The sequence below is a fragment of the Ciconia boyciana genome, chromosome 4 (genome assembly GCF_034638445.1).
Source record: "Ciconia boyciana chromosome 4, ASM3463844v1, whole genome shotgun sequence".
NCBI lineage: Eukaryota > Metazoa > Chordata > Aves > Ciconiiformes > Ciconiidae > Ciconia > Ciconia boyciana.
The window spans coordinates 67082888-67095809 of record NC_132937.1 but is presented as its reverse complement, the minus strand read 5'-3'; the positions used below and the strand labels follow the sequence as shown (position 1 = coordinate 67095809).

Below are 12922 nucleotides of genomic sequence, written 5' to 3'. Positions count from 1 at the left end.
TGGCAGATGCAATCCAACTTTACCAAGCTACATCCTTTGACAGAGAGCATCAGGGGCACCAGATGGCACATTGCCCCCCAGATCCCATGCAGGGCTGTTTCACAACTGGAGCAGGCAGTGTATCTGTGAGCACACTGAAACACATTTCAGAGCCATCCCTGCTGTCCCAGTGTCACAAAATCCTTCTTTCCATATTCAAAAGTAAGAATAATAGGTCCATGGGACAGCATGGTCGTAACTTCCCTGCGCCTCAGACCACCCTGTCCATCAAACTCACGGTTGATGGTCAAACTCATGAAGTTCATATATATGACACACTCTCCTCTCAGTCTCACCTAGTGTCTGCCCATCTCCATCGTCCAAAGTCCACTACCCAGTACTAACTGGGCAGCCAAGCAGTCACTGTCATGTGAGATGGCTCCTCAGGGGCTGGGGTTGGCTTGCACAGCATCTTCTGGATGAAAGCAGGCAGAGAGGGAGGAAGGGAGGTGCAGGCTTGGCACTGCTCTTGCATGGATAATCTCTCTCTATCCATTTCACAGTCACCACTGTATGCCAGGAACAGGGCCAGCTGAATCCTTGCCTAAACCAATTTGCTGCTGAAGCAAGAGTCACCCATCCTTGCCCAGGGACATCTCCAAAGTGCTCACGTAACAGTCAAGAGAGTGCTACAACAAATATGTCTGTAGGAAGGAGCCAAAGGTTCCCTTTATCCTGAAAATAATTTGGATAATGTTCTCTCCTGGATCAGGGTGTGCTGAGTGCACATGGTGATGCCTCCTTGCATTCAGCACAGGCCTATGTCTGAGGAAAGACCACCCCAGGCCTATATTGAAACATTTCAAGAGCCAGATCCCACATGACTTCAGCTCTGCAAATGAAAGCTGAGGACAGACTCATGATGTTAAAAGCACCGCTGTGCCCACTGGAGTTGCTGTGTGCCACCCAGGAAAATCAGCTGCCTGGACGGATGGCCCTCAGTCTATTGGTTTAGAGGCCAAACTGTGGATTACATACTAAAACAGGAGACAGTCTTTTCTGCCCGTTGTGACTTCTACATGATCGCAGAACTTTAAGGTATCCTCTTCTTTGCTCACAACCCCTGCAAATGGGAAAATTTTACTTTTGTGCTGTAAACTAACAGTAGATTTTCTTTTTCTGGCACAGGTAAGGTGTGTACCACTTCTACATGTGTTTTGCCTCTTGATGAGGTGCTCTGGGAAGCAATCTGAATTGCCACCCCAAAGGGCTTTATCCTCACACTTCCAGTGCAGTGACCTAGGCCATCTTCCCAGCGGCTGCTGAGTTCAGCTGACCCTCAGACAAGCACTTCTTCCATGGGAGAGGCAGGGTAGGCTCCCAGATCTCCCCACTCCTTTGCGGCAAGGTCCTGGAGGATTTGTGGCATGTCAGTCTGCCCCACACAGATCAGCCAAAAGCAGACAATTTGGGGCAGAACAAGTATTAGACGTGCTTTGCCAAGGCCCCAGGAGGTAGATATTATCCATTTATCTATTACTGTGCAGTGTGCCATAGGGTGTGTCTGGAGTCACCTTCAGGGTATGGATATAAATAAGGGGGTTTTCTGGTCCTTTGGGAGCAATGGAACAGACCAGCATGAAGGTAGATGTTAATGCTGTAAATTGCAAAACTTTCAGCATCCCTTAAGCATTGCAGCCCATTAACAATCCCAACACCCAACAGACTTATAGTTCCTTTATTTTCATGTAATTTAAATAACGTGTGTTTAAGTAGATGGCTTTTACTAGTAGCTGATAACATTGAACAGATGAGAAGCATTATGTAAAAGCCCATCAAAGCCTAGAAGGGGGATAGTAAAGAGGGAGTAAACATGACTAGAAGAACGATTACCATTGTTCTCTGTCCCTTGTGCAGTTTATATTACTCAGAGTAGTCACACGAAGTATGAATAGCTTTAGCTTTTTTATATATTGGGACATTTGCGTCTCTGGGGATCTTCTGTCTGACCCTGCCCTCCCTTCTCCAGCGACACCCTCCACAGAAACTACTTTGGGGATCCTTTCTAATTTGACTACCCCATGAAAAGGATATCAGAAATCTAAGGCTGGGAAGAATTTCAGAAGTGTTTATATTTCTGGACTGGCAGCTTTCCAAGAGTGCCTGGGAGCACACTTGCTGGAGGAGGAGAAAATAAAAAGCAAAACGGGGAGAAAGAAAACAAGTGTGTTGTACAACACTCATACTCTCATCCTACAGTGCTGTCTGCAATACATCTGCTTGCTTATCAGCAGCAAGTCTGCAAAGCAAGGAAAGTGCACATTAAGGAAATCTTGCCCAAATAACAACTTGGATCTGATTCCAAGTTTCAACTCTCACAGGCGAGGAAAATGATACATACTGGTACTACAAAGTAAAAACGCACACACCATCATTTGCAATTTGGAGATACTTGCAATCCACAGGATTGCAACAGGATAGAAAGAGTTCTTCAAAGAAAAAATTGCATTTATTTAATTACAAATCTCCTGATATCATTTGCTTTAATAAGACCTTAGCAGTATATCTGCAGTAATACGTTTTCTACCCAATTATTTGCCTGAAAAGAAAGTTACAAAGTCCACAAAAAAGCAGGCAGACACATGGGAGGACTTTCTGTCAGGTGAAGGAGTTGTTCTGTTCCTTGGTTCCACAAGCCTAAGTACAATTCTGAGCACAACACTGAGCTCCTTTGCCCTGAGCTTTCCCATTCTTCGTGCAGGAATACTGATGCTTATATATGTCTTACGGAATTGCTGTGGTCTTCTTAGAATTTGACATACACCATTAAACCTCCTGATGGGAGGCAAGGTGCTAGAACAAAAATTTTAGAAATGTTTACTTACTGCATATCAGAAAACATTGATGCTACATATTGTAATATTCTAGCAGTCCATTTAAAACTGTTCTATCACAAACCAGGAAGGTTCTCTGTTTCTGGGGACTAGTTCATGAGTTTTCGTCCTTCAAAGCTATCATTGGGATTTGGGTTTCTAATGAGCTTGAAAATATACAGAATTTTGCCTCATTTGAGTCTAAGACCTCAGCTGGGAAAGCCAGTGTGAATCTGATGTGCTCTGGAGTACTTCAGTGTTCAAGGCACCACAAAGGCAGAGTGAGAGAAGACTGCAACATATTACGATCTCACTGAAATAGCATGAGAGACAGGCAGAAATAAAAAACCAGGGTGTCTGCGCTTTTATGATGTCAAATTACTGATTTCTCCTCAATAAGTGGAAGAACAGTTCTAGCTAGAAGCCTCCAAAAACAAGAGAATCGTGTAAGTCATGTCTGCATCACACTGTGGAGCGAAGCGTACACGACAGAGGGAGTGAAACCATGCTGGCTTCGGAGGACAATACAGGATAGCTGCTGTAGCATAGTTTTTTCCTCAAGCTGCAAGACCCATTAGCTTGGGCTCGGTGCCATGCTAACACAGCTGAATAGGAACAAGGTTTTACATCCAAGACGTTATATGCTTTCAGGAACAAGGCACTATATCCAAACAGTGCTGTGCCGCACTTTGTGATCTTTGTGTGCACTTGAGATCTTTATACCTAACAAAGGAGTTTGCTGCTGCAGAAAAAAAGCAGGCTTCGCATAGCACATCGGATGTTTTTATTATGAAATGATGTGCTGGAAGGGATGGAGCAGCATCTCACAAAGGTGAAAATGTACATTACCCCGGGGAAAAGATGTCCTCATTTTCCAGCTCCATCCAAGCTTTTCTTCTCTTGTAGATTCAGTAAAGAGACTCTGTTGAAAAGGAAAGACAAAGAAATCATTGTGGGAGATAAGACACTTTTAAAATTTCAAGTGAGCAGGAGGTACAGTCAGCTACCTGCTGAGCCACTCTTGGAAAGCCTTCATCTGAGATCAAAGATAAAAGCCAGTACTCAGACAGGCTTCTTTTGCAAGCAGCACTGTGATCCACTCAGCATGCTTATTCAAAAAAAAACCCGACAGCAACAAGGAGCCCAGCTCCCAAATAGAAATTGAAGCAGTATCAAGCAGAGGGAGTTCTAATAAGGGTCCGTGAATTCGGGAGCTTTGTTTAGAGATGCTTTAGCAAATGGATGTTTTCTCAGGAGGTGTAGGAAGGAACATTCTCTTGTGCCTTCTATAGTGCATCTGTGGTAAACAGGACATCGATGTAGGTGTAACTTGTTCTCTACAGCTCTATAGCTTGCTGTCTTTAAAGACTTAGGTGCAGTTTAGCCCAAGAAGAATAAATGACAATGTAGTGCGCATATATATGTGTATATATGTATATATGTACATATATATATTTATAGACCTCTGTGTGTATGTTCATATATATATTTAAAGACTTAATATATGAATGCAGTCCTGGACATAGAAAACTTCATGTCCTGTAGGCATGCACGTGGGTTGTAATTCTTCATAGGAATGTTATCTCACAAGTGTGAGGTCGTTTACCCCATGTGCGAGAAGCCAATAGACACACAGGGTGGAGGTATTTTATTTCATGTCTGCGCAGAGGTGGGTGCTAGGTCTTGTGGGATAACAGGAACATGGTGTTATTCAGCTGGTGGAATTTTAGAATTTCAAGTCTGTGGATGTGTATATTAGAAATATATGCAAATTTAAAAAATATTCCAGTGTCCTCACTTTTTTTTGGTTATAAATGGGATTTGGAGGTAAAATCCTTGCATAGACATGGATTTTACCTTCTATGCATAGGCATAGAAATGGACTATCATACGTATGTGACTCATATTCTAGATTCAGCTTTTCAAAGTTCTAAGAAATGTCATACTGTTGTCATTTTTTTTTAAATCGAATGTGAAAGAAATATTTCCCATTTTCTTTCACACAGGAGAAAATTTAGAAAACCCTATCACTTATGGGTGCCAAGAAATTGCATGATCCAGTCCTGAAGAAGCAAAAGAACCTTCAATATGACATTGCTCTTGCTGAGCTAGAACTAGAAATTTTGAAAAGACAATTTTGTTCTGCCAGAAATCAGAAATCCAATATGGAACAACCTGCAGGCTTTGTAGAGGACATTCAGAGCCCTCTTCTTCAAAGTACCTCTGTAGGAGCCAAAGTATCTGCTTTCAGAGTCACAGAAACAGAAAATGCTCCCACTGTTACTTCACATTAGTGTGGAACTGCCATAAGGAACCACTGTTTCTGCTGTAGGATATGCAATGTGTATGGGAAAGCACCAGCTATTCTGTAGATTGTAGTGGTTGACCAGAAAGCCATGATACAGTTTGTTTCAGTATTCATTCATATGACACACTCTAGAGCTGAATGACAGGAATTTGAACCAGATTGGGTTTGAATCTAACCTTTTGCAGAGCTGAGGCTCATCTCTGGTCAGAACAGAGAGTTGGTGTTTTCAGTATCTCTATAGCCACTTCTATTGCTGCAGTGGTAAATCCTCAGCTCGTTGTCAAGAGGCCAGTAGCCTCCAGTGGAAGACTGGGTGATTTCAAATACCAAGAATGTCAACCGTTCAGCACCTCAGCAGGTCAACGTGGCTGCTACGTATGCTTACAATCAACACAGATTAAGATACCATAGGAAATTTGTATGTGAATTATTTCTTTCCATGCACCTGTGTATCTGATAGGAGCCTAAATTAAATAACACTATTTGTAACATTACATTACTGGGGGTCCTGGTGGACACCAAGCAGAACACAGGCCAGCACTGTGCCCTTGTGGCAAAGGTGGCTAGTGGTATCCTGGGCTGCATGAGGAGGAGTGTTGCCAGCAGGTCAAGGGAGGTGATCCTTCCCCTCTATTCAGCACTGGTAAGGCCACTGCTGGAGTACTGTGCCCAGTTCTGGGCTCCCCAGTACAAGAGAGAGATGGAGCTACTGGAGAAAGTCCAGCAAATTGTCACTGAGATGATGAAGGGACCGGAGCATCTCTCTGATGAGGAAAGGCTGAGAGAGCTGGGACTGTTCAGGCTGGAGAAGAAACAGCACAGGAGGAATCTCATCATATTGTAAACACACCTGAAGGGAGGGTGTTAAGAAGATGGAGCCAGGGTCTTTCCAGTGTTGCCCAGTGGCAGGACCAGAGGCAAAGGGCACAAACTGAAACACGGGAGGTTCCTCCTGAACATCAGGAAACACTTTTTTACTGTGAAGGGCGACTCAGCATGGGAACAGGTTGCCCAGAGCGGTGGTGGAGTCTCCATCCTTGGAGATCGTCAAAAGCCATCTGGACATGGTCCTGGGCAGCATTAGGTCTCTCACCTGGAGCAGGGGGGTTGGACCAGATGACCTCCAGAGGTCCCTTCCAACCTCAACCACGCTGTGTTTCTGTGATTCTGTATTTTGTTCTGGCAAAACAACAAAAGTAAGTAACCATATGAAAAGTTTCAATTAAGGAAAAAAGTCAGAGGTAAATTCTAGGTTTATTAAAAATAGCATCAAAGTTATCAGAATTATCCAGTACATTGACTGGAAGAAGTGTACAATTGCTATAAAATTTTACCAGAAATGGCAATACAAATTGGTAAGAAGACCATACAATGACTTTCAGGTTCTATTTCTCATATTATCTAAGAGAAAAAAATAAAACTAATACATGGCACAAAGCTGAGTAGAAAAGACTGGTTCCTCCACCCTATCTATCATGCTATATGCTCTGTATCATCCTTCTGAACTGTATTTGCAGACCACAGATAGGTAAGGTCATGCATTGTCTAATGACCTATCAAAACCACTTAGAACCCAAAACAAGAAAAGATTTCTGAAAAAGAAAGATACAGGAGCTGTACTTCTTCATTTGACATTGCTGCATGCTACTGAACACTAGTTCCTTTAACAGGATGACTATCTTGATACAGTTATTAGTGGCTAGGGAAACACCTTCAGGACAAATTATTTCAAGTAATGGAATTAGTAAGAATCTGAGCACATGCATGAAGCCAAAATATCCATTAATCTGTACTTGCTTATTGCAATACATATATGAATGGTCTGTGTCAACAATCTAAAGACAATGTAATTATCTACCAGCCTACAAGAGACAGAAATTTAACCAAAATATAAGAGATATGAAGGAAACTGGAACTTGTTATTTCCTTTCTAATAATTCAGTATTCTCAGATATCTTTCCTGCCTGCCTGTATGTACCATACCACCTTATACAAAGAAAATGATAAATGAACAAAATCAACCTCTGCCTTTTTGATCTGTCCCTTAGGATAAGAACACAGGCTGCTTTGGAAAATAGTGTCATAATTCAATTGGAGTCTTCAAACACTTTCTGTAATTCAAATACAAGTAAAATTATGATGCCAAGAGGCTAAACTCGCACTCTGGGTAGATAAGTCTGGGTATCTCCAAAATAGCATCTGTTGGAATACTACAAGATGCCTAAATTATAGCAGTGCCAGTAAGAATCTGTGAAAGAAAATCAGGAAGCTGTAAAGATAAGTATGAGAAAGGGGAAAATGAGAACGTGGAAATAAGTGATTAAAATATATATATATATTTATAAAGTAATGGCCTCCCATTGCTAAGGAAACACAGAATTAGGGCTGCTCTCACTGTACATTATATAATGCCTAATTTTATGCCTAAAAGGAGGCTGATACTGGAAAGAAAATCAGGCTCTGCAAACCAAACACTTCAACTAGTTCTCCTGCATTCTATACTCACATTTGGTCGGGTAGATGCAGGACTGCAGCCCATAATCTTAATTTGCATCAGATACCAAAAGGTATTCTGCCTGACTTTCATAGTCGTTCTCACACGGTGCATGGCATCTGCTCAGTATTAATAACCAAAGTAATGAACTGCCTTCCACCAATGTAAACAAAGGTTTCGATTCTTCTGTTCAGGTCAGTGCTGGAGCCAAAACAGTTCACTAGCTGACTGCACAACAACTAAGGATAGATCCTGGCATAAACCAGGCCAGTCAAATACAAAGCTATGTCTATTTTCTACCTATGCTAGGTAAGTTTTCGGAGGCACTGAAGTCCCCATTTTGACTTACAGGAAAGAGGAAACCCAATGAAACCACAAACATTTGTGTGCGTGCCTCTAAGTCTGACACGGCACAAACAAATGTCACCGTATTTGGTAGCAAACAGGAGTGAAATCCAGAGGCTGAAAGCTCTGGGAGTGCATTCCCACATAGTCCAGACAGTCTGCAGCTACTGCAAGTACTACAGGCTAGAAACACTTACTGGTATCTACTAAGGGCCAAAAGGGACTGGCTCTGTGATGCGTATTTAAAAAACAACAGTGTATAATTGGACTATTTTTACACTGTGAACATAGGTCTAGGTCTGTTCCATGCTCTGTGCTGACTGCCAGCAGCACACATCCTAGTGGAAAAACGAGTCCTAAAGGCAGCCATGATACCCCAAGATAGGACAATTAAGGAAATTTCATAGGAAAAACTATCTTAGGAACATTCTTAATGCAGACAAGTCACTAATGCAGGGAAGAATAAAGTGAACCTTCATAAACCTGTGAAAATTAATTTACTTCTTTATCTTCATATTGTCTGTCATATTACATGCGGTATGGACCAGTCATGATCAAAACTGCAAAAATACCACACAGTTTTCACATAAACACACTGCGGAAGCCCCATGTTTCTGGGAGTAAATTAAATGGCTAAATTTACTGCAGAAGCTTAAGAGACATAGCATTTACTATTCCTTAGCAGCCATGATAAAATTTTGGTGACAAATTTTCTTTGTGCTCATGCATCCACAGTGGTCTGGCTTTATAATTTCAAAGTCTCATTCTTCTGCCATACACACAGGTGATCCCATTAACCTCAATGGGATGAGAACACACATCAGACTAACTAGAGGTGGAAACCTCTAAAACACAGAGGTACAGGGGCTGAACAGAAAAACACACTGAATTCTTGAATTAATCAAGTGTGTTGAGCTCTACATGAACAAACTGCACTTCAGGCAGGAAGCAGCCCCTTTCAGTCTGTGCTACCATAGCAGCAGACTCTGCTTTGCAGTATATGACTATTCTGCAAAGAACTCACTTATTCTGTCATCTTCTCACAGTGCCTTTAGTAGCACATGAACTGACAGCTCTCCGGTGTCCTGTCACCTCTGTGCACTGTCCTGGCTTCCATTTCATTCATTCATTCATTCACATGTATACAGTATTAAAATGCATTGTGTTCCATGTGTTAGTCAATGGTTACATATTTTTACCACATTTCTTCTCTAAACTATGAGTCCTCCCCCTTCTCCTGAAGGATTCATGTCCTTAGCATGTATTTCTGAGTGCATGCCACTGAAGTTTCTTACTGCTGATTTGAGCATGGTGGAATGTCAGTATTTGGGTAGTCCCTTTGCCAACGCAGAGTCCTTGTAATCTCCGGGTGGTCAGCTCTGTGCCAGATTTCTCACCTGTGATGAAAACACTGATTCGCTCCAGAGAAACAGACAACACAGAAATCATGTGAAAGGGATGCTGCTGGAAACAATTTTGCTCGAAATTGAGGTCCTATAAAATACTTTTTCCTAATATATAAATCTCCTAAACACACTTCTAAGATTTTTTCCCAGCTGTTTTTCTAAGTAACTTTTGTCCACTTACAGACAACAGCAACACAAAACTGAATTTTAATCAGCAGAGAAACACCCAGTACTGTTGCATTTCACTCATAGTGGAGGACTTAAAAAACCCCAAACTCTAGTACTGGAAATAAGGTATTGACCAGACTCCTATTATTGTCCACATCAAGAGGTGGCATCCTTTTTCCCAATGCAGACATTACCCTTTATGATAGCAGGAAGGATAGTCACATTCCCTAACATCTCCACCAAATCGCAGGAGCAATGATGTAACCAAAATACTAGCATTCCTCATTATGTGCTGGGTGCACACTTACTTACACACAGCCATGCCAACCACGTTGTCATTAGCTATGGAGAAGCGACACACGTGTCCGTATTTCATGGTGAGATATGAAGATAGTCCTCATACCGTGGCCAGCCAAGTACCCCACCCAGAATTTTCCTCGGGCTGGTCTCAAAGTGGCTGAGCTGGTTTACTACCTTGTGGCTACTTGGCAGACTGCAGGCTGTGGGAAGACCGGTGGGAAAGTGCAGAGCAAGAAGACTTACCCCCTGTAGAGGAGGACCAGGCTAGGGAACATTTCAACAACCTGGACACACACAAGTCCATGGGACCTGACAGGATGCACCAATGGGTGCTGAAGGAACTGGCCAATGCCATTGTGAGACTCTCTCAATCATCTTTGAAAGATCACAGCAATTAGGGGGGCAAAGGGTGTTCCTAAGGACTGAAAGAAAGCTAATGTCGCTCCTATCTACAAGAAGAGGAGGAAGGAGGATCTGGGGAACTACATACTGATCAGCCTCACCTTTACTGGGAAGGTGATGGACAAAACAATCCAAACATACAAAGGACAAGAAGGTTATTGGGAGTAGTCAGCACGGATTTATGAAGAGGAAATCATTCCTGAACAACTTCCTATGCCTTCTATGATGAGACAAGTGGCCTGGTGCATGACAGCCGAGCAGGAGAGGTTCTTTTATCTTAACTTTAGCAGGGCTTTCCACCCTGTATCCCATCTCCCCCTCCTAGACAAACTGACGAAGTACAGACTAGATAAGTGGATGGTGAGGTGGATTGAAAACTAGCAGAACTGCCAGGCTCAAAGGTCACAGTGTCACAAAGTCCAGCTGAAGGCCAGTTGTCAGTAGTGTACCCCAGGTGTTGATACTGGGACCAACACTGTTTAAACTTATCATTAATGATGGGACTGTGTGCACTCTCAGCAAGTTTGCAGGTGATACAAAACTGGGAGGAATAGTTAATACACCAGATGTGTGCTGCCATTCAGAGGGACTTTACAAGCTGGAGAAATGGGCAAACAGAAACCTCATGAAGTTCAACACAGGGAAATTCAAAGTCCTGCCCCACAGCAGGAGTAACTGGCAGGCACTAGTATATGCTGGGGGCTGGCCAGCTGGAAAGCAGCTCTGCAGAGAGGGATTTTGGGATCCTAGTGAATGAGTTGAACATGAGTCAGCAATGCACCCTTATGGCAAAGAAGGGCAGCAGCTCCCTGGGCTGCACTAGGAAAAGATTTGCCACCAGGTCAAGCAAGTGATTCCTTCTCTCTTCTCAGAACTGGTGAGGTACATCTGTAGTGCTGGGTCCAGTTCTGGGCTCCCCAGTACAAGACAGACATGGAAATAGTGGAGCAAGTCCAATGCAGGGCCACAAAAGTGTTGAGGGGACTGGAGCATCCTTCATAGAAGATGAGGCTGAGGGAGCTGAGTCTTGTTGAGCATGGAGAAGAGAAAGCTCAGGAGGATCTCGCACATTTGTAAAAATAATTGACAGGAGGGTGTAAGGACGATAAAGCCAAACTCTTCTCAGCAGTGCCCAGTGACAGGACAAGAAGCAATGAGAACAACCTGAAATTCCACACAAATGTAAGAAAAAAACTTTTTTTATGGTAAGGGTGATCAAACACTGGCACAGGTTGCCCAGAATATCTCCATCCTTGGAGATATTAAAAACTCAACTGGACATGGCCTGGGAAACCTACCTCAGTTGACCCTGTCCTTGTGCTGGAGGGTTGTAGTAGACGATCTCCAGAAGCGTCTTCCAGCCTCAATGACTCTGCATTTCTATTCTATGCTTCTTACACCTATGCAGGATAGGACTTACAGCACTCCCGAAGCAGGTGACAGGAAAGGGGTTGGGAGCTGAGGAGAAACAAAGTGGCAGGACACTGCATTACCAGTCTGATAATCCCTCACAAAAAAAAGTGTCAGGCTGGAGGTCCAAGAGCAACAAAGGTTCTGCTAGACCAGAACTTCTCCACTTTTCTCTAAGCCCAGCTTTAAAGTGATGTGGTAAACAAAGATGAAAATATACAGTATTTTTATCCAGTTGAACAGTTCAAAGTTTTTTTCACATGTGAATAAATATGTTCTTTTAAACTGCACAAAGGATCCTGATTTTCTGCTTCCTTGACCATTACAAAGTCACTTTTATCATTCACAGTACATATGAAAGTGGATCCAAAAGGCTGCCTGATCCAAGCAGTACTTTTTACACATACTTTTCTCTAAAAGCTAAGACCTTTCCCTTTCAAAAGCAAGATCCCCTTATAAAAATAATGCAAGGATACAGAAGATGACAATTAGTCCCAAGACTTATACAAAGTCAGGTGTATCGTTTTTCCAAATTTCTGCAAGTCCAAGATTATGGTCAGCTTTTCCTTATTAATAATATGATTCCACTTGAGACTTTCCTGTTAGTTTTATGCATAATTCACTACAGGGCTAAAAAGTATGGAAGGACTAAATTGAAAAGAGTATTTGGTAAGGAGTGGTGCACAGCATAGCAGAGAGGGGATGCACTTCTGTATCTCTGAATTGTGCTGAAAGCACGAAAGGAGAGCTCTGGGTCCTCCAGCTGAGATGCAATACTAAAAAGCTAAGAAAACCATTTCTTGCCAATGCTAGGTAAGATGCAGAGGTGTTTCTAATGTCATGCAGACTTCAGGAGTAAAAGTCAGTTCACACAGATATGGGACAGGCAAAAAAACCTCAAAGGAAGCAGATTTTTCGAGCAGGCAACAGCTAGATCTTACTTTATTTTTTCTCTATTTTTCTGTTTCTGAATGAGAGCATATTTTTCAGTGATGTTTCATGAATTATAAGTGATACTCATTTCAAGTTATGCTGTAGGTAAAATTTTCTTGAGTGCCATCATAGTTTAAGGGGTTCTTCACTGGATTAACTTTACCCACAGAAGCAATTCTATTTTACATGTGCATAAAATAACTCAATACGTGAACATTCACAGGGTAGTGCCTAAGTTGGCAGGAGGCTTCTTATAACAAACTTGACTTTGATATCTCTCTGCAGTTCTAACATGCGTTTTTTT

General features: G+C 42.4%; 2 long non-coding RNA genes across 2 annotated transcripts in view; both read right to left on the bottom strand.

Annotated features, from left to right (window-relative positions):
• Positions 1–6124, bottom strand: part of LOC140651489 (uncharacterized) — a 39122-nt gene extending 32998 nt beyond the window's left edge. Inside the window, exons 1-2 of the long non-coding RNA XR_012042398.1 lie at positions 6011–6124; positions 3702–3774 (exon numbers count right to left, since the gene is read on the bottom strand). This is a non-coding gene — a long non-coding RNA (uncharacterized lncRNA). The remainder of the gene's footprint in view (positions 1–3701; positions 3775–6010) is intronic.
• Positions 6125–11573: 5449 nt separating this feature from the next.
• Positions 11574–12922, bottom strand: part of LOC140650467 (uncharacterized) — a 30280-nt gene continuing 28931 nt past the window's right edge. The window contains exon 3 of the long non-coding RNA XR_012042001.1: positions 11574–11733. This is a non-coding gene — a long non-coding RNA (uncharacterized lncRNA). The remainder of the gene's footprint in view (positions 11734–12922) is intronic.